General features: G+C 38.6%; 1 long non-coding RNA gene across 1 annotated transcript in view; it reads left to right on the forward strand.

Moving 5' to 3' along the window:
• Positions 1–19,410, forward strand: part of LOC128143371 (uncharacterized) — a 48,612-nt gene that overhangs the window by 22,994 nt on the left and 6,208 nt on the right. Inside the window, exon 2 of the long non-coding RNA XR_008235738.1 lies at positions 10,016–10,111. This is a non-coding gene — a long non-coding RNA (uncharacterized LOC128143371). The remainder of the gene's footprint in view (positions 1–10,015; positions 10,112–19,410) is intronic.

A 19,410-nucleotide genomic window follows, 5' to 3' on the forward strand; every position in this document is an offset into this window, starting at 1 on the left:
AAGGTATTCTTTTTACTTTTCGCAAACCACTGTACCTTAAACAGGGGTAGTGTGAAACCAGTGATTTCATTATTTGGACAATGGTTGTAAATTCTTAACAAGCTGCATGTCAAAGGTTATGTTAACTTTCATTTAATCTACATAAGAGTGACTTTCATTTTATGTGCAGCTTGTTACATTTTGTATTGGAGTGATATTTAAAAAAAGACAGTTCATTAAGTAACTTCAGTGTATTGACAAATGGGCAGGATTAAAGACCATTAAAACAATGGCTCTTCAGTGTATTGTTCCCACCACAATCCATTTTAGTATTAACAAGACAACTCTAGTTCTCTAATGAGGGTAATTTTTAGATGTAGTGATTTTTCCAGGACACTACATCTTGTGAATATGTCTTCACTGGCAAGATCTTGAAAGTTTTAAAATGTAAGTTATCCTGGTTATTTAATTGAAACAAAAAGTAACATATTAATAATATTAGGAAAGAAAACTCTTTGTCATGGTTTAACCCCAGCCGGCAACTAAGCCCCACACAGCCACTCTCTCACTCCCCCCCGGTGGGATGGGGGAGGGAATCGGAAGGGTAAAAGTGAGAAAACTCGTGGGTTGAGATAAAGACAGTTTAATAGGTAAAGCAAAAGCTGTGCACGCAAGCAAAGCAAACCAAGGAATTCATTCCCCACTTCCCATGGGCAGGCAGGTGTTCAGCCATCTCCAGGACAGCAGGGCTCCATCACGCCTAACGGTGACTTGGGAAGACAAACGCCATCACTCCGAACGTCCCCCCTTCCTTCTTCTTCCCCCAGCTTTATATGCTGAGCATGACGTCCTATGGTCTGGAATATCCCTTGGATCAGCTGGGGTCAGCTGTCCCGGCTGTGTCCCCTCCCAACTCCTTGTGCCCCCCCCAGCCTCCTCGCTGGTGTGGTGGGGTGAGAAGCACAAAAGGCCTTGGCTCTGGGTAAGCACTGCTCAACAGTGATGAAAACATCCCTGAATTATCAACACTGTTTTCAGCACAAATCCAAAACACAGCACCATACTAGCTACTATGAAGAAAATTAACTCTATCCCAGCCAAAACCAGCACATTCTTACATTTAGTATATCTTTGCACACTTTCCGTATGAAGAAGACTTTGCCTTTAGCAAAGACAGGTTCTGTGATTTTTCTTTAATAAAGTGTAAGTAGAAGAGGCAGGAACTTGGTAAGATTTCACCAGCAATTTGCACACAAAATTATGATTGTACTTAAATTATAGGCACTTTAATACTAATATTTTATCTTGAGTAAACACAGGTTGCTAAAAGTTGCTGGACAAGGGCAAAAATAAGCTCCTTAGAGCCTATCTATCTACTTTGCAACGTAATGATTTCAGTTTCTATTGAATTAATAGAAACCTCTTCTAATCCTGGTGTGTTACCCCTTTGTGTAACCCTTTATCCTACAAATGGTCCAAGTTCCTCCTGGTCTCTCCAGTTACTTGTGTTGTCATATGGCCAAGTGGCTTCATCTTGTCTTATGTCCTTTTAAGTGTCTGTTGAATAAAGAGCAAATGCAGAACATGGATGCATGTGCTGGTTACTCTGGATCAAGCTTAGGCAGACAGGGAGGCCCAAGGGAGAGCTTCAGTTTACCATTTCCCTCCATAAGCCACACCGGGATTGTTATCTACAATTTAACTGCACTTCTGTGTACCTTCATTAATCACAGTGGATCTTGCCTGTATGTATTTCTGAACCAGGAGCTCCCCTCAGTTCCCTCCTGTCCTGTACTACCTTTGCTAGTATCATTGCTATTACTTATTCCCATTGTGGTAGTCCAGAAGTGACCTAAAGGGAGACTTATGCTAAGTATATGGACACACAACATCATGTTAGTGCTTCCCAAAGCAAGGCCTGGACAATCCCTTTTTCTGTTTGCCATCTTACCTTCTAATTGACCTATGTTTTTTTCCTCTCAGTACAAAATTTATACACCTTGAAGTGTTTAATTGCACTGGTCACTTCTGAAATGGTGGAATAATTCGTATCCGATAACAAGGTTCAAGTAAAAAATGTGTGGATGATTGATTTTGTGCTTATTTTAGTGCAATAAGATGATTTTGACGTACATCAGATTTCTGTTTATAACAAATTAATGGTTTCAGTGTGATTTTACTCTGGGACTAATTAGATGTGTAAAGTTAAATATGTCTGAAAGTCTTTTTCAGAATCAAGGCCTTGCTCTGAGGTTTTTTTTTAATTTAAATAATTTCTACCTTTCCCCATCTTAAAGTTCACTTAGCATCAGGATTATGAAAATGAGGGTCATGCCCATATACAGGCAGCAATAACAAGGGCTATTTTCCACAGCTTGACTTTCAGTGTTTATAATTTGTAAACAGCAACCAAAAGAACATCGCAATAGTATAAGCTTTTTGCAAAGGGAAATAATCAAAGTGTTCACTGTTTCTTAATTTTTCTTCTTTGGGATCTGTAAAAAGACAATGCAAGAACATAGATGGATAGATAGAGCTCCTTCATTAAAATTGCAAAGGTTCCTGGGGCCAGGAAAGCAATTTGTGAAGGCACAGAGGTAAACATTTTACACACAGGAAATTAATAAAATGTTCCCTGGTGGTTCTGAAACAGGGTTGCTAAAATATTTTCCTTGCTGTGCATGGGATAATGAGGTCACCATAGCAAACAGAGAGTTGCACACTTGGACCACAACGGCACAATGGCTCAGGGCTTTCAGCAGTGTCTAGCAGCTTTTTGCACCTTTTCCCAGGGCTAGGGTGGCCTGCAGAACAACTGTCCTCAGGCCTTTCCCATGAGGGTGCTGCGTAGTTGTAACCACAGGAATTTGGAGCTTCCTTCCATGGGTACGCACCACTGGAGGTTTACACCTGGGAGCCAAATGCATTACTTGCATGTAGCCTGCAGTGGAGAAAATCTCTGTCAGGCTTCTTACTCCTGCCACTGCAGCTGTAAATATATTTTCTTCCATTATCCACTTACATACGTGTGCAAAACGAAACATGCATTCTGCTGAACAGATGCTCTCAAAAATATTCACAACAGTACAACCAAGCAAAATAAGACCACCTCTACAAAATGCAGCTGGCAATAAATTTTGAAGAAATTTTAAATTGTAAATCTTACCTTCTAACATAATTATGCCAAAATTGATGTTCTTTTTTTGGAAAAGATGAGTAAAGACAAAATTTGTATTAAAAGTCTTAAGTTTCCCACATTAACATGTGCTTGCTATTGCATGCACAGAAAGAGAAAGGCTTATTTTCCCATTAAAAAAAAAGTAGTAGCAGTGTTGTTATTAATTTAAGATTATTATACTCTAAGTAGGCTAATGCTAGCTGGGGAATAGAAAAGGGAAAGAGATGGGTGGAAACGTGTAAATTGGATGAAAAGAAGTCTCCTTCTGCTTTAGAGAAAAATGATACAAAAAGGAAAATAGAAGAAAACTGCTAAGTGGAAAAAAGAGAAAATAAAAGGGGGGTGTGTGTAAAAATGGAGGCAATGAAAGATCTGTTACACAGAAAATTTGGAATAGGTGAGCATGAAAGCTTTGATTGTTTTTAACTTGCTGTGGAACCAGTCTGCTGGAGATCAGGATTTAGCGCCCTGCAGTCTCCCTTTGGGTTTTACTGAGTCTGCTTGGACAAGCTCAGAACCCTTTACGAGTCCAACCTTTCTCTGCAGCCATGTTCACTGGAATAATTAGTAAATCGCCTCTCAGAATTCCAAAGCAGTATCAAGTGACTTCTTTATTCAGTATCGATTTCTATGGACATGCTAAAAATTGTGCAGGGGAGTTTCAGTTTTTCCTAGAAGTGAGAAATAATAATTTGGCTAGAAAGTGTTGAAATATTTACCCAATCATGTCTCTTTTTGCTTGCTTAGCTGCAGGCCAAACCAGTGTTAAAAAGACCACCTTAAAAACTGTAAAAAAAAAATGTAAATCTCTTCTTATTTTACCAAGAGGACATTGAAATGTGAAGATTGTCTGGAGTATGCCCTCCTCTGTATAGAATGCTTTATTATCTTCTTGCAGTTTCGCTTCAAACAAATTCTCTAATACAACCTTAATTGTGATTTCTCTGGGTATGAGGTGAGAAGATGTTCAATACTATAAATCTATTATGAGGTAGCTGTTGCATTGCCATGGAACGTGATAGCACGGTACATATTTCTAGTCAAAATGTTTGGTTAACAAGAAGGTCAAAGAAGCAATTAGTGACGGAATACAGTTCTATTGTGTGCCACGTACTATTTGACTACAATACAAACTGACACCAGGGCGATTTCTGCTATTGGAATCACAGAGGTGACCTAGGGCACTCTATCAAGCTTAGTTTGACCCTGACAGCTTTTGACCAGCTATTTGTTGTCATATCTTTCTGACTGAACAAGATGACAAATATACACAAGACCTCACGCTCAAATGCTGCATTCTGTGAAGTGAGACAGATTTTGACCTTTAATTGGTAGAGGTCCCCGGGTCTTGTGACTCCACATCTGCTATCCTTATTGGCTTGTAGTGGACAGAAATTCTGTTAACTACTGTAGCAGTATGTGCTCCCAGAATAGGAAAAACGTAGTTGCAGTTAAATGGCATCGGAATATGTTATTCCACAAGACGCTCCTTTTTTTTAAAAAAAGAGATTGCTCTGACTTTACAGAAGAAGAGAGGTTTTGCTCCAAGAAATAAGTCTCTAATGCTTCATATTATTCTGTACTGATGCAGTTGCCTAACCTGACAAAACAAAAGAAAGGATTTGGGCTGAGTTTGAAAACAGATGAATAAATAAATAAATAGGAACTTTTTCCAGGGCTAGAACATTTGAAGAAATATATATTTACACATTTTTATTAAACAGAAGTCTATAAGCAGTTTAAGAATTTAGCCTTTCAAAAGAGGAGGAAGAAATTATTGATAATTTTTTTGTGGCAATAACCAAAATGAGAACAGTATTTTTTTTTTTAATTAAGGATTAGGTTTTTTTCAATTGACCTTTAGATGTAGATTGTACAGGCAAAATCCTTTACCACAGATGTTTTCATTTACCATCAAATAAAAGTTGGCTAAGCCTTGAAATATCATTTCTTTACATGATTTCCCCGTTTTGTGTTTGCTCACGTTTCCATGCATATGAGGTTGGTACCTGAATACGTTCAGTAGTTTGTGGACTACTATTCTGCCTTTCTGAATACTAACAGTCTGCATACTACAACCTGAGAACAACTGCCTTAGAGGAATTAAGTAGTATAGAAAGGCTCTTCACTGGAAAGCTGAATGGCAGAAAGAGGGTCAAAAATCAGTGAGCAACACAACAATAGAGGATAGTTTATAAATTAGCACATAGAATATCAATAACTTAGTCCTATGTGGCTTCTCATTCCTGCTCTTGGACTGCTTTTCTGAAGCCTTTAATGGGTGAGCTGGCTAGGTGAAGGTCCTGTGATCTCAGTTCCTTTTGTCTTAGCCCTTCCACACGTAACAGCTCCAGGAAGGCGTGAAGAGGGTGATTTCATGGGTCCCTGCTCAAAGGGACCAGACATTTTCAATGTACCACTCAGCTGCTGTTCAGTACCTGCCCCCTGCTCATACCAGATCTCTCTTTTGCCTGGAAGGGCCCTCATCAATAAGTGTTATTTGCCTCTTACCTCTGCTTGCTCTTCCCCAATTTTGCTGTTCATCTCTCATCTTTTATTGGTCCTTCTTTCAGCTGCCTGCTGCCTGTTTCCCTTTCCAATGGCTATTCCTCAGGCATCTGCCTGTAGCTAGAGGCTCATCTTACACTCAGTCCAATGTTTTTTTTCCCCTGAAAATCTCCATCACTGGACTGCTACTTTTTCCCTGGTTCAGCAAGCATACCCTAGAATGGTGCTTCTGTCCTACTTATCCCATTTAGAGAGGGTGGCAGGACTACCAGTATATTAACATCTGTATTACAATATATAAGGAAGTATATAGGCTTATTTGATGTGAAAATGTAGCTGCATTATTTAGGCTGTGGTGAATCATTTAAGACATTCTCATAAAACACTGCTTCCGACCTTAATAGAAATCAAGAGAGATTTGAACATCTTCACATTACTTCTTATCTCAAGCTATTTTAAAATAAAATATATAATGATTAATAGCAATGACTTGTGATGGGAGAATGTCTAGTAGGTACCATGTAGTCAGCACTAAGTATTTTTCACTTAGGGGGATGTAGTTCCTCTATGGAGTCTTTAATCATGTAGTTGATTTTAGTAGGCATATACATGAGGACTATTGTTTAGCAAGAATTTTCAGGGCCAGTCTGTTGTATAACAAAGATGTTAATGGTAGAAGCAGGACATAAAATGCTTTGATAGTAAAACTCTTTAAGTATGAGCCTGAGAGGTATTACAAAACTAGTGTCAGCTAGGTATTACAAATTGATCTGCAGAGATCTCCAGAGAAAGATACTAGAAATATAGAATGAATGAGACTGAATGAATGCAAGGAGAAAGTAGCCTATAAAACAAATATTTAGCAGAATGTAGAAACCCAGAAAGGAGAAAATAAGGTATTTGTTTGCAGCATGATAAGGACTTGAAGCTAGATTTGTTTCATCAGAAATACCACAATTCAATCTCTTATTCCAAGTGAAAGCTGTGGTAACAGTCTTGATGAAGTGTATGCTGATGAATACTCTGTAAATAGTAATCATTTGCAATTATTGCTAGTAGTTGGATTTTGTGTCTTTCTGTTTTACGACTGCACTTGGTTCAAGAATGATGTGAAAGGAATCTTCTACTCCAGCAGTTTGGCTTCTCATCCCAATTAAAGCTGCATGAAAATAATTAAACTCCCCCAACTTTGTACAGCTTAAAAATGTTAGTTTGGATGATTTTTTTTTTTTTTTTCAAATGAAAGTCCAAGCAATTAGGCCATTCTGTCTTCTGAATACACTACCTGCTTGTGGTTGAACACTAGGGATTTCTGTTCAGAAATATTCAGGGCTTTATTCAATTTTCTAAAGATAGGTTTCTATTTAAGATACCCTGCCTTAGTTAGCCACATGGAGCTGGTGGATGCCATTAAGACCTATGAGATACATGTGCCCCTCTGAACAGGCAACTAGAGCATCTCATATGGTGCAGTGTGTCTGTGTCAGGCAGTTAAGTTGTTTGCTCAGAAATGCTGAATGTGGAAACAATCATATCAACAATGTTTCTTCAAGCAAAATAAGAATGGTTTTTTATAAATTCTGATTTTACTTTCTGTTAAAATGCACACACTGACACAAAAGACCTACAGGAGTAAGGATTCCCTGTGTAAGTGTGGAGGTGTATATGGAAGCATGCAGGTCATGTGGTGGAGCAACCTCGAAAAATGAGCCCAAGTTGGGATCTTGCCAGAGCACTTCATCATAGTCCATTCTCAAATTGCCCAGAAGAAATGGACTATTGAGAACAGACTTCATGGCTAATTGATGACCTCTTTCCCAGCTAATCTCCTTCCCCAAAAGATATCTCTGTACAGGTGCTTTGGGCAGCTGATGTTCCACCTGCCCAGTGGTCTTGCAAATCACTGAGTCTACAGTGCCTGTGCAAGTAGGTCCTGTTGTGATGGAGTGGGAATAACATGGTCTCTGCAACAGTAAAAATGCTGAACAGGTCACATGTTTTGGTAAAGCAACAGATAGGAGTCCAACGTGTCTATTTGTTCAAGAAATTACTGGCCCAAATATTCTCATCTACACATTGCAAAACGTACTGCATTCAAAAAGCTGTGTTTTTACACCTTTGTTTCCCAGATGTTCATGTTTGCGTAAAAGCAATGATACAAAGCAATGATAAATTGCACTTCTAGAACATATCAAGACAACTCCTTAACTTTTAGTTGTGCTCAAGTTTAGTTGTGCTCACCACTATCCACAGTTTTATGCTTTCTTCTGGGTCATTGTTGGGTTTCCTACAATCTTTATGTTAAGCACAGAATTTTAGCAATTGCTGAAATTCTTGCTTACACAAGTGTCCTAGGACAAATTTTCCATCTGCTGTTTAGTATTTTAGGTATGAATCTATGTTTTGCTGATTTTGTATTATACGTCTAATTATAGCAAGTTCACCTAGATCTCAGGAATAATAATATTTTTTTTAGATATGAAACTGAACAAACCTCTTTGTCCTTTGGTAACTTTGATAGAAAAATAGGATCCCTTCCCACCCCCTTCATCTCCTGCTTTTACCTTTCTGTTGGATGTAATTTCCTGGTCCTGTTATACCATGATGTGCCAGGCCCTACATACTCTGCCCTTTAGACTGATTCCCCCTCCAATAAAAACATGGAAAACAAATAATTCTGCCTTGATGGTGCTCAAGAGCAGATGGTTTTATGACTTAATGTTCCAAAATGTATTTTAAAAATGTATTTTTCTGAGACACCACTGTTAACTCTTTCATTTCCCTTTATATTCTTAATATTACTGTTCTGTTTCTTTTAGCCCATGAAAACGAGTTGCAGTAAGAGAGGCTGACCTTTGACTTATGACTTGCTCCTGCTGCTTATTCCATTTTATCTCACGTTTTACTTACATTCAGCAGAAATCATTTTAGCAGCCCCAAACTGTTTTGATTTAAGATCAGCACTCAGAATAGTAGAGCAGAAACAAATTATAATATATGTTTCCGAACCAGCTTAATGCCTTTTCTCTCTGCTGCAAGAAGTAAAATGTGGCTGCTTGGCATTCCCCACCAACTAGCATTTTACTATAGAGCAAGAAGTGAGCAGAAACGTTGCAGTGCTGCTTGCAGTCAACATATGTAAAATCAGATTCCGGCTACTCAGGTTTAGACACTGAAATAGACACCCCTTTTGGCTGCGGCTGACACTCAAAGATTATGTAGTTTCGTATTTATCTTGATTTTCTTTTGCTTCATGCTCCCACACCAGCTTCTGCTCTTTCCCACTTGCTCAGGCGTTTCCAAAGCAAGAAAACACTATATTTTGCTCCAAGAAGAGTGACACTACTTCCCATGATATGCTTTCAAAAGGAAGTTTACAATGGTTGAAATATTTGGAATTTCCTCAGCAAACGTTTTCAGCTTTTGGTGTAGGATTTTGGGAGCTTAGGGCCCGGCTCTGCTTGCCCTGCCCAGCGGCCGGTCTGCCCTCAGGGTGGGCAGTGGGGGCTGCCGGGTGCAAGCCCCAGGCCGTCCCCAGCACGGCTCCCTGGGGCTCCCAGAGGAAGGCTTCGGGGCCGTCCGAAGGATGCAAACTGCTCTTTAAATGCTATGTGCAATCACACATATACGTATGATTTATTCAGGATTCAGAGCCTCTTAGGCAGAACTGATGTGGCAAATAAAGAGAAAGACAGGAAAAGCAGATGCTTTACTCGCTCTTTAATACTACTCTCAATCTCTGGCTAATCAAAATCCCTCAATAAACAAGACCAATTTGGCGCATACATCTGTTCCATATCCAGCCTATACTGTCAGTGGTGTCTTGCTGAATTCTTTGAGGCTCAGAGCCTTCACCACCTGCAAGATCAGATCCTTGACTGTAACCAGATGGTGGCATTGTAGCATTACAGCAGTTTTCTAAAGTTGCCATAATTTCACTTGGGGTAATCCAGAAAGCTGTGAAAAGCAGAGAATACATTTTGTAGTGGAATAGCTGGGGAATTTTGCACACTAAAAATTATGCTGGTGCATCTAGAGCTGAAAGAGGATGCATAAGCAGAGGATTCTTTTAATCACCAACACTAATAAATAAAATGTTATATTTAAAGAATAATCAATGTGTAGGAAAATCCAAGCAGGCAGTGATACTTAATTCGTTCATGGAGATCTTCAGTATTTAGGAGCATTCGTGAGCTATTGGTTGGGAGAGAAATTTAAGAAAGTGGGGGAAGGAAGGGAATTACACTGCAAATGTCTAAAAATGCATTAAATCTGAAAATGACAAATTAGAGAAATAATATAATTTTATTATACCTATCTTTTACATTTTTTTTCTTTTCTTTTAACCAGGAAAACCATGATGTGCAGATTGTGGCACAGAAGCACGAAGTGGAAACATAGTAATTCTAAACCTGACTCTACCATGTTATTTCACTGTCATTTCCAGTAAGTTATTAACCTCCTCTGCTTCATTCTCTTCAGTTCTGAAGAAAAGGAGATAATGCTGTAATGCTTTCAACACTGAAAGGACTAATTAGTTAATATCTGCAAAATATGTTGAAAAATGCTGTGTGCTAACAACATTTTAGCATGTTGTTCACATATTAAGGTTACAGGGGAACCACTGTTAACTCCTTCTCCAAACCAGCTATGTTTTCTGCTTCCTCAGTACTTGCACATGGTTAGCGTTATGCTTGCACCAGCTGGATTTACATTTGTACCAGGAGGCCAGCACTCAGACCCGGTTCCGCCCAGTTGAGACCTGTGACTAATTTATTCTCAGAATAGTATTCTCACCGCCAGCCTTTCTTTTTTTTACGGTGCTTTCACTCTGATCAGACCTGAAAACATACTACAAATCTCAAAACCCAGTGTGCAGAGAGATAGCTGTTTTTTCAGGTCTGAGAGTGCACAGGGGTCTAAACCCCGCAAAGTGAAACAGCAAACTGCGGGTTGGGCACTGATGTCACCACTTGTGTGGAGTGGTGTCTTTCCAAAGACAATTTTCTCTGAATGTTTTCTAAACAATAATTACACCTTAGCCATACTGTGTGAAGAAGTTGTGGTTGCCAGCTCACAGAGATTTTGTGAATGGTGGGATTTTGCACAGAGGCTTGATAAGAGAAGAAACTTTATCTCTCCTGCTCAGCTACAGTCTTACCTGTCCTCCGATCTGCTGCCTGCATCACTTGCCTGTTTCGTGGCAGTCGAGCAGCTAACCAAGGATGCTCAAAATCAGGTGGTACGTTGGAGGGAAAGAAGGAAAATGTGGGAGGGAAGTACTAGAAAGAGCCCAGCAGTTTTGAGCAGCTCAGCCCACTATTACTCTCTTTACAAAGTGCCCAGATGCTAATGGGAAGATGGGGAAAACTATTGCCAGCTTCTGAAAGCTGGAGAAAGACCACCATGGAGGAATGGGACTGAACTGAGAAAAGGGAATAACTGAGATGGAGGCTGAAGGGACAGGGCTGATTTTGAGCTTGTGATGTCCTATAATGAAGGACAAGACCTGCTGCAGCACCAAGGGCTCAGATCTGCTGTCTCAATAAGTCTATGAAAGAAGAATTTTTTTACTTTCATACACGGGTACACACAGGGTGGACAGCAACAAAAGGAAAAATGAGGAAATGCAAAATTTTATGAGGTGAGATGAACTTCTTAACTGAAGGTACTGATTCTGGAAGGGACCATCTCCTCGTCATCACCCCTTTTATTTGTGCTTATTTGTACAGGATTTTAATGGAGTTGTTAGGTGTAACTTTACTGTTACTAGCTTGAATTTATTTACAAATGAATAGTTCCTCTCAAGTAAAATTAGTCTGAGTGAAAACAGGATCAGTGTGAAATACCACCAGTCTTCCTAGTGGGACTATAGCCACTAGTGTATGGAGCCTCTGAGACCTGCAGGGTAAATCCCACAGCTTTTTTCAGATGCTGTATGCTTATTTGCTCTATAGGTTATTTCGCCATGCCCCGTGGTCCGACTTGTGCAGCCAACCCAAATTGCATAGTGAACATGGGGTTTTACTAAAAAGCAATCAGGCAGAAATAACCTCTTAAAGATCTGGCATGTTAGCATGAGTTTTAGCCCATACCGTCTGTGAAGAGCGAGCTTGTGTTAAACACGTTACCTGGCCAAGCTAAGGCATTTACTACATGGAAGAAACTTGACACAGGGACTACTATAACTCAAGATAACTTAGAAGCAAAGACAGTCCACAGAAATGGTGATTTTGGCCAGGATCACATTGTAAGGAATTGTGACAGACCTGGCTACAAGAACTGGTAGATTTGGCCTTAGCTTCTTGCTTTAACTGGAAAGCAACAGCATTGCCTCATAAATCATCCTAAAATATATGAGGGGAAAAAAAAAGAAAAGAAGGTAGTTTTTACATCACTTTAGCAAAAGAAAGGGTTAGCATATGGCTTGAGTTTTGCCATTGATTTCAACAGCAGCCCATTGAGCCTATATTATGTCTGGAGCTGAAAGCTCACCACTCGTTCAGCTTTTTATCTCTTGTGTTGTCGGTGCAGGACATGTTACACGACGTGAAGGCGTAGACGGGGACCCAGGTGTTGCATCTGACTAAAAGCCTCTCTGCTGGAACTTCCTGACTCATTTCCCTGATTACAAAGACAGCAGGTGTCAAACACATCAGAAAAAGAACAAAGGACATTATCTATCCATACTTAATTAAAGGCAGAAATGCACTCAAGCCTGGCTGGCTGAACCAGAAGGCCGTGAGGGTGATAGTGTTCTAATTTATTTTAACTGTGCAGGAAGGAATTTAAGATGATTGCCGAGAACGATGTAATTAAAGTATAGAATTATTTTTCAATTTTTTGTTTGGTTCTGTTTTGATTTTTCAGAAAAAGATTATATTTGGATTTCCTTACAGTTACTTTATTTTTATAAGTACTTCTTGTGAATACAGCACATGACATACATTTAAAATATACAAGGTAGCCTGATAAATATGCAGTCTTATATCATCTTAGCTTTAGTTTAAATGTCATTGAAGGAACAGGCTTTCAACTCCATCATCTTCAGTGGTTACATTATTGGATTTTTTTAGCAGTTTAAATTTTCTATTACATGAATCCTATCTATTCATCAAATAAAAATGTGGCTCACATCTTATGGTTCACCTTGTTACTATATGTTCTGCATGAATTCAGTCACCCTTTCAGTTCTGTAAAGATTTTCAGTATAAAGGATTAGGAAAAGAGATGTAATCTCTGTTTATAAAAGGCACTTGGATACATTCCAATGAAAATGACTGTCATGTGTTAGTAGCTTAACCATATAATAGTTGTGGGTGAATATCAGTGATTTTCATATCTAGCTTGTAAAATTTACACAAATTATCTTACAACAAAAACAACTATGCCTGCCCTAGAAACATTCATAGTTGTAGTGTATTCATATTATTTTCTTGTATCACTGCCATTAAAAGAATTAAGATCACTGCATATTGCAGCATGTGCATTTTCTAGTAAATCATTCAGAACCCTTATATTATAGAGTGCTTTTATAATATTAAGTAAAATATAATATATTTAGTGGGGGAGCAAGAGAAGATATTGTTGCAATAAGGCTAGCTAAATACTCTGAACTGACTACTCAAAGGCACAGCATGACTGAGGTTTTAAGATGCTTTGAAAATGACAATTACCTTATAAATAAAACTGCTTAGTCTTTAGATACATTTCTTCACTAGGTTTGTAATCATCCCATAAAGACTCAGATTATGCTTCCTGTGCTTAACTTAAATAGTTCTTATACCTATAAAGCCCTCTGAATATTTAGTTTCTTCATGATTTTTACTATGCTGAAGAGTTTAGCACCAGTAGAAGTCACAATCTAACATCCTGATCCAAATGTCAGTGACCATGCTGGAAGGGATCTAGACTGGCTTTGAATCAAATTCCAATGTTCTGATATGAATTAATGAAAACATTTCAAGTGTATCCTTAAAGACGTGTTTATATGAGATCCTAGTAATTTATATGGGACTCAAACACTTGCTGAGTTTACTTTCCAAAATTAAACCTTAATTCACAGTTATCCCAAATGATATTTTATGGCATCCTCAATGAAAGCTTTGCAGTTAGATTCTGCTACCATTGGTTAACATGCAAAGCCTGATACTTTCAAAGGGTTGGTATAGATTTAATTTTACTGGTCTTCTAAATTTACTAAGCAATGGTGGTTATGATGCATTGGAAATATTTTTGGTTGTACCTCACTGTCACTTATGGGAATAACTGGGACAAAAAAAATAGACTTGCCACTGAAGTAGGTAAGACGTAGAGAATACTGCTAAAGAATCTAATTTACTTGTAATAGAGAATGTTTTGCTTAAAGCTTTTTTTTTTTTTTAAGATGAGAACAACACTAACAGCACTTATGTCTTGTTTTCAGCAAATTTAAACAGCTGGGCTATTTCTCGATCTTAAACATTTAAAAAAACCCCACTGGATTTCTAGAATGTGTGCCTGAAGTAGAAAAAGTTAATGTAGACCACAAACATTGTTGTGTAGATGAATGTCTCTGATTGATAGTAAAATTTCTGGTTTTGTTTTTTTTTGCTCTCTTTTAATAATGTCACCATTTAGGGTCCTTGATCCAGGACTTAAAACACATAAACGGCGCACACTTCCTTTTTGAGTTTGTCATGATGTTGAAAGCAAAGTGGGCAAGTAAGTAACAGCAACAGGTTGCCCTCATAACTGAATGCTACTGGTATCCATATTATAATAATCAAATAAAACTTAATAACCTACATGTCAAAATAGCAGCATAGATTGCCTAGGGAAAGAAAGTGAATGCTGTTCCTCAGAGCACAGATGAGAAAAGCAAAGCAAAGCAAAGTGTTATACTTCTATTCAGAATAGGAAAGCTGTGTGAAACTGCAATGGAGAAAATGGTTGAGCTGCCCCTCACTTGGAATGAATTTCACTCCTCTGATACTTTGGCTGAAGGTGAAAAGTGACAACAGTTATTAAAAAGAAAACCCAACCCCCAACAGATTCCCAAAATATAGTTCCAGAAGAACAGTGTGAGACCAGTAAGGTGATAAACAACATGCATTAAGCTATATACCAAGCTAAAGGTTGTGACTAAATTTTCCCACTAGGGTGCCTGTGGTTGGGCAGCTGAAAACATATTTAAGTTAATCTCTCAGGCTAGAGTTCAGGGAAGCTCTTCAGTACATGCTGAATCAATTCTTATTCAGGAAGACCCTATGCACAAGACTAAATTTAAACATGCATTTGAATCCCATTGATCTCAATGGGATTTAAGCACAGACCTAATATTAAACATCTGTTTAAATATTCTCTCAATAGGGACATTTTTCCTAATGGGGACTCAAGTTCAAAACTATTAGTTTCGTGTGTTCCTTTAATTCATTTAAATTCAAGAGACAAATAAGGAATTTTCCTTGTGTGGAGTGTTTTATGATCACATTATATCATAGTCTGTTCCAATAAATAACAGCTTAACTGTTTTCCATTCAGCAGTTAAAATGCTTGGTTTTGTGAAGCTGAGCAGGACCCTGGAAAGTAGTTGTGGAAGTGTGGATGCCAGCCACATGATTGATGCTTTCCAGTGCATGCCTGTTCTCAAATCTGCATTTCTGTAAGGAAAAACGTCTATATTATAAAACTTTGTGAGTGGATTTCACCTCAGTCACTTTTAGTTGTTGAAAGCTGTATGAAAAGGCTTAATGGGTCACCCTACGCTCCTCTTGTAACAAATGGAGAGATGTGGCTATCCTTGGAGGATGATTCACCTGATTTGTCTTAGATAAGCATTTTAGATGTAATAAATTGCCCCTGGGAGGTGGGGGGCATTTAACTATTTTCCTCTGGAATCTGCAGGAGAAGGTAAGGTGATGCATTTAGACACCCACTCCTCAGATGTCTAAGTAGGGTCAGATGACTCCCATTTCATGTGCATTTATGTATATTCTCACAACATTGTGCATTTGACATGGTCATTAGCTTTGCAATGTCAAACTGAAAGAATTCTTTTTTACTAAATATATATGTGAAACATCTGTCGGGCTTTAATTTGTTTGATGTTTTTTGAAAATTACATGTTGCTAAAATTCCAAATGCTGGGAATTTCTATAAACTAACCGCATTCATTAAGGTTGTGTAGAGAAAGGTTTTCTTCTGGTCAGTTATAACTTGACTTCTGTTGACATGCCAAGGTCTTTGCCTTGTTTTTTCTTTTTTCCCTGAAATGTTTTGAAAAGTAAGGGGTTTTTTTTGCATTGACCAATCTTATACAGGGATGGGCTTAGAAAACTGGGCCCAGATCTGAGCTGGATGCTCCCATTTTGCTATCTACTCACTGAAACTCTTTGGTGCTCAAGTGTGGCAAAGTACACACTCCTAAATACTGTTGGGAGAAGGGAATGGTGAGAGTGTGCCACTGAGGTGAACAGGTAGGTGTGCACTTCTAGCTGTCCGCCATCCTTTAACTGCATCATTCCCTCTCTCGCCTCATCCTGATGTTCTTCAAAATCAGAGCATGGAGTACTACTTGTACATTCTCTGATCCATTATAATGATACGACAATTTCTTGTAGGAGTCTTGCAGTTTAAAGGTGGTAAGTATATTTACTTTCCCTAAAGGAATCAATTAATCACAGAAGTCAGAGATCAGTGAATCTATTTTCCTCACTCTTGCAAGCATGGAATATATTCACTTATAACCAATCCCACAATAAATTTTAGCTAGAAGCTCAAGAAGTAGGTAAACATTGACACATTTGGCAGACAGCAGAATGGTTTGGTCTTTTAATGTTGACATTTTTTCAATTAAACACTGTCATTGTTTTAGGGGAATTAACTTTAACACAAGAAAATGATGAGAAATATAAAGCTTCCTCAAGTCAAGTTTTGGCTAATCAAAGAACATCATACAGGGTATATTTAAAAACAAGCCATTTTGATGTTGCCTTTCCAGTATATACATTTAATCTGTATTTTCTGCATTGAGTTTAGATACATTCCTTAAAAACAGGGTGCTCCTTTATATCTTTGTATCCCTGCCTATATAAGTATTAAATGAAACCAGATTCCCTTTGATTTTAAGAACAAGTACATTGCTTTACTTGAGCAATGCATAATGATGTGTTACTTTTTTTGGTGATGGATTGCCACCTGGCCCTTTCTGGCAGAGTATTGCATTCTCCACTCCTAAGAGTTAAAATGTATTTTCCATTTTAAATAGCTTACATAGTCTGCAGGAATGTGTAAGAAGTATGGAGGCACCATTCAGAATTATGTAAGACGAAGGCTCCTGATAAACAATCTGTACTTATTGTCATGAAAAGTCAGAAAATATAACCAAAAGAGAGAAAAGAAATAAACATGCATTTGTGAAGAGTACATGGAAAGAAAGAGTAGCTAAGATTAGCAATGGGAGATTAGCAATTCTCTTCTCATATGAACAGCCTCCTGCAGGAGAATCTTGCCTTCACAGAAATAAAACAGGGGTTCGTTTTCAGGATTAGGCTCCCATTTTGTCTGTTCACTCTTAACTTTTGTCTGTCAAACACACTACTGAAAGTTCTCATTGACAGACTAGTCAGCGCACTGCAGACCCTGTATGCTTTTCTGATCCCAATATAGGCAATTTTGAAGTTATATTTGTCACGTGGGATTAAGCCCAGGTTTTTCACATACTAGTAGGTTGGCAGGACCAGATAATTTTTGTGATATCTCTTGTATTGATATTGCCTCAACTACAATATCAACTTTTCCAGACAGCAACTTGTGAGTTCCTTGACCACAGGTAGTTGCAACAGCAAAAAGCAAGATATAGCGGCTCTCCGTGGAAAGGGAAACTGATGTTTTCCCACATATGTATATTTAAGAATTGTTTTAAGACTTGATTCTGACATGCCAAGCCCTGGGTTTTCTTGCAGCAAGGCAATTTTGTAATTCTAAAGCTTTGTGCAATTCAAAGAAATATTCCTGGGAAGCAGGCAAGATACGATACATCTCTCACAGATGTATGCATCTGACTTTCCCTGACCCTATTGTACTGGCATCCCATCACCCAGATCTGGGAGCTGGGAAGAGATGAATGGTTCCCATCCAGCTCTGGCAAATGCTGGGCTGACTCTGTGGCAATTCCAGCAGGCCTTTAGCAACAAAGACTGATATCTAATAAACCAAGAGAGCTGAGCCAGGGTTATGTGTAATCAGGCATTTTTGTATCTTATGAAAAGTGTGAAAGAGTGGAGAAATAGGTGAGACATGACTAAAAAAAAGTGCGGCTGTGGAGGGGATGGACTTTCTGGTATGGAATGAAGTCCTGGTTTCAGCTGGGATAGAGTTAATTGTCTTCCTAGTAGCTGGTACAGTGCTATGTTTTTGAGTTCAGTATGGGAAGAATGTTGATAACACACTGATGTTTTCAGTTGTTGGTAAGTAATGTTTAGTCTAAAGTCAAGGATTTTTCAGCTTCTGATGCCCAGCCAGCAAGAAGGCTGGAGGGGCACAAGAAGTTGGGAGGGGACACAGCCAGGGCAGCTGACCCAAACTGGCCAAAGGGGTATTCCATACCAGGTGATGTCACGCCCAGTATATAAACTGGGGGGAGGAGGGGCAGGGGCATCGCTGCTCAGGGACTAACTGGGCATTGGTCGGCGGGTGGTGAGCAATTGCATTGTGAATCACTTGTATATTCCAATTTTTTTATTATTGTTATTGTCATTTTATTATTGTTATTGTTGTCATTGTTAGTTTCTTCTTTTCTATTCAGTTGAACTGTTCTTATCTCAACCCACGAGTTTTACTTCTTTTCCCCGATTCTCTCCCCCATCCCAGTGGGTGGGGGGGTAGTGAGTGAGCGGCTGCGTGGTGCTTAGTTGCTGGCTGGCGTTAAGCCACAACAAATGACATCTTTTCTAACTGGGGACTGAACCTGTTTCATATGGAAGTGTTAACTCTTTGAGTGCTTAGAACAGCAATGAATCTCTGTGGCATAACATCAGATGTTTTTATTCTCATTTTCTGACTGTTGACACATACTAAACAATATGTGGCCAGAAAAAGCCCATGTCAACTATGGAGTTAGGTGCTACCACATGTAAATATCCTAGTTAAGTATTTATGGATATAAGTGTAAATGAGCAAAAAATATTTCTGTCTGGATCATCCCCTTTTTAGTTAAAGCATTTTAATAAAGTGTCCAATATAACTGTCTAGTTGAGCTATGTTTTTTCCTGACATGACCTAGGAAATGTTCTTTATGGCAGATCTTGGCTGAAACACCTCCAGGAGCCATAGTGTAGTTCTTACAATCTCTAGATTATTTTGTGTCTGCTTCTACATCTTCTCTTGTGAAAATTTTAAAGAATTTTAACTTAGAAAAATCTTTTATGCTTTCTTTAAAACACCTCAGACAATTCATGAATCCCACAATTCTTGTGGATGCCTGATCCAAAGAGGGAAAAGGCTAGACCTTGTCAATAAGATGATGAAAATTTAGCTTTCTCAATCCTCTGCACTCCAATAATTACTTGAAGTTAATCTCTTCCTCCCTGTTGCCCTCAGGAAACAAGAACCACAGAGACAAACCCCAGACCCAGTGACAACTCCCTTCCCCTCCAGACAGATAATATTTATGGATATCAAAATTAAAAGCAACTGGGAAGGGGTCTTTATTCTGGACTTTTTCAGGTAACCTTAGCAACAGCTATTGCTTCTGATTTCACCTA

The sequence above is a fragment of the Harpia harpyja genome, chromosome 6 (assembly GCF_026419915.1).
Source record: "Harpia harpyja isolate bHarHar1 chromosome 6, bHarHar1 primary haplotype, whole genome shotgun sequence".
NCBI lineage: Eukaryota > Metazoa > Chordata > Aves > Accipitriformes > Accipitridae > Harpia > Harpia harpyja.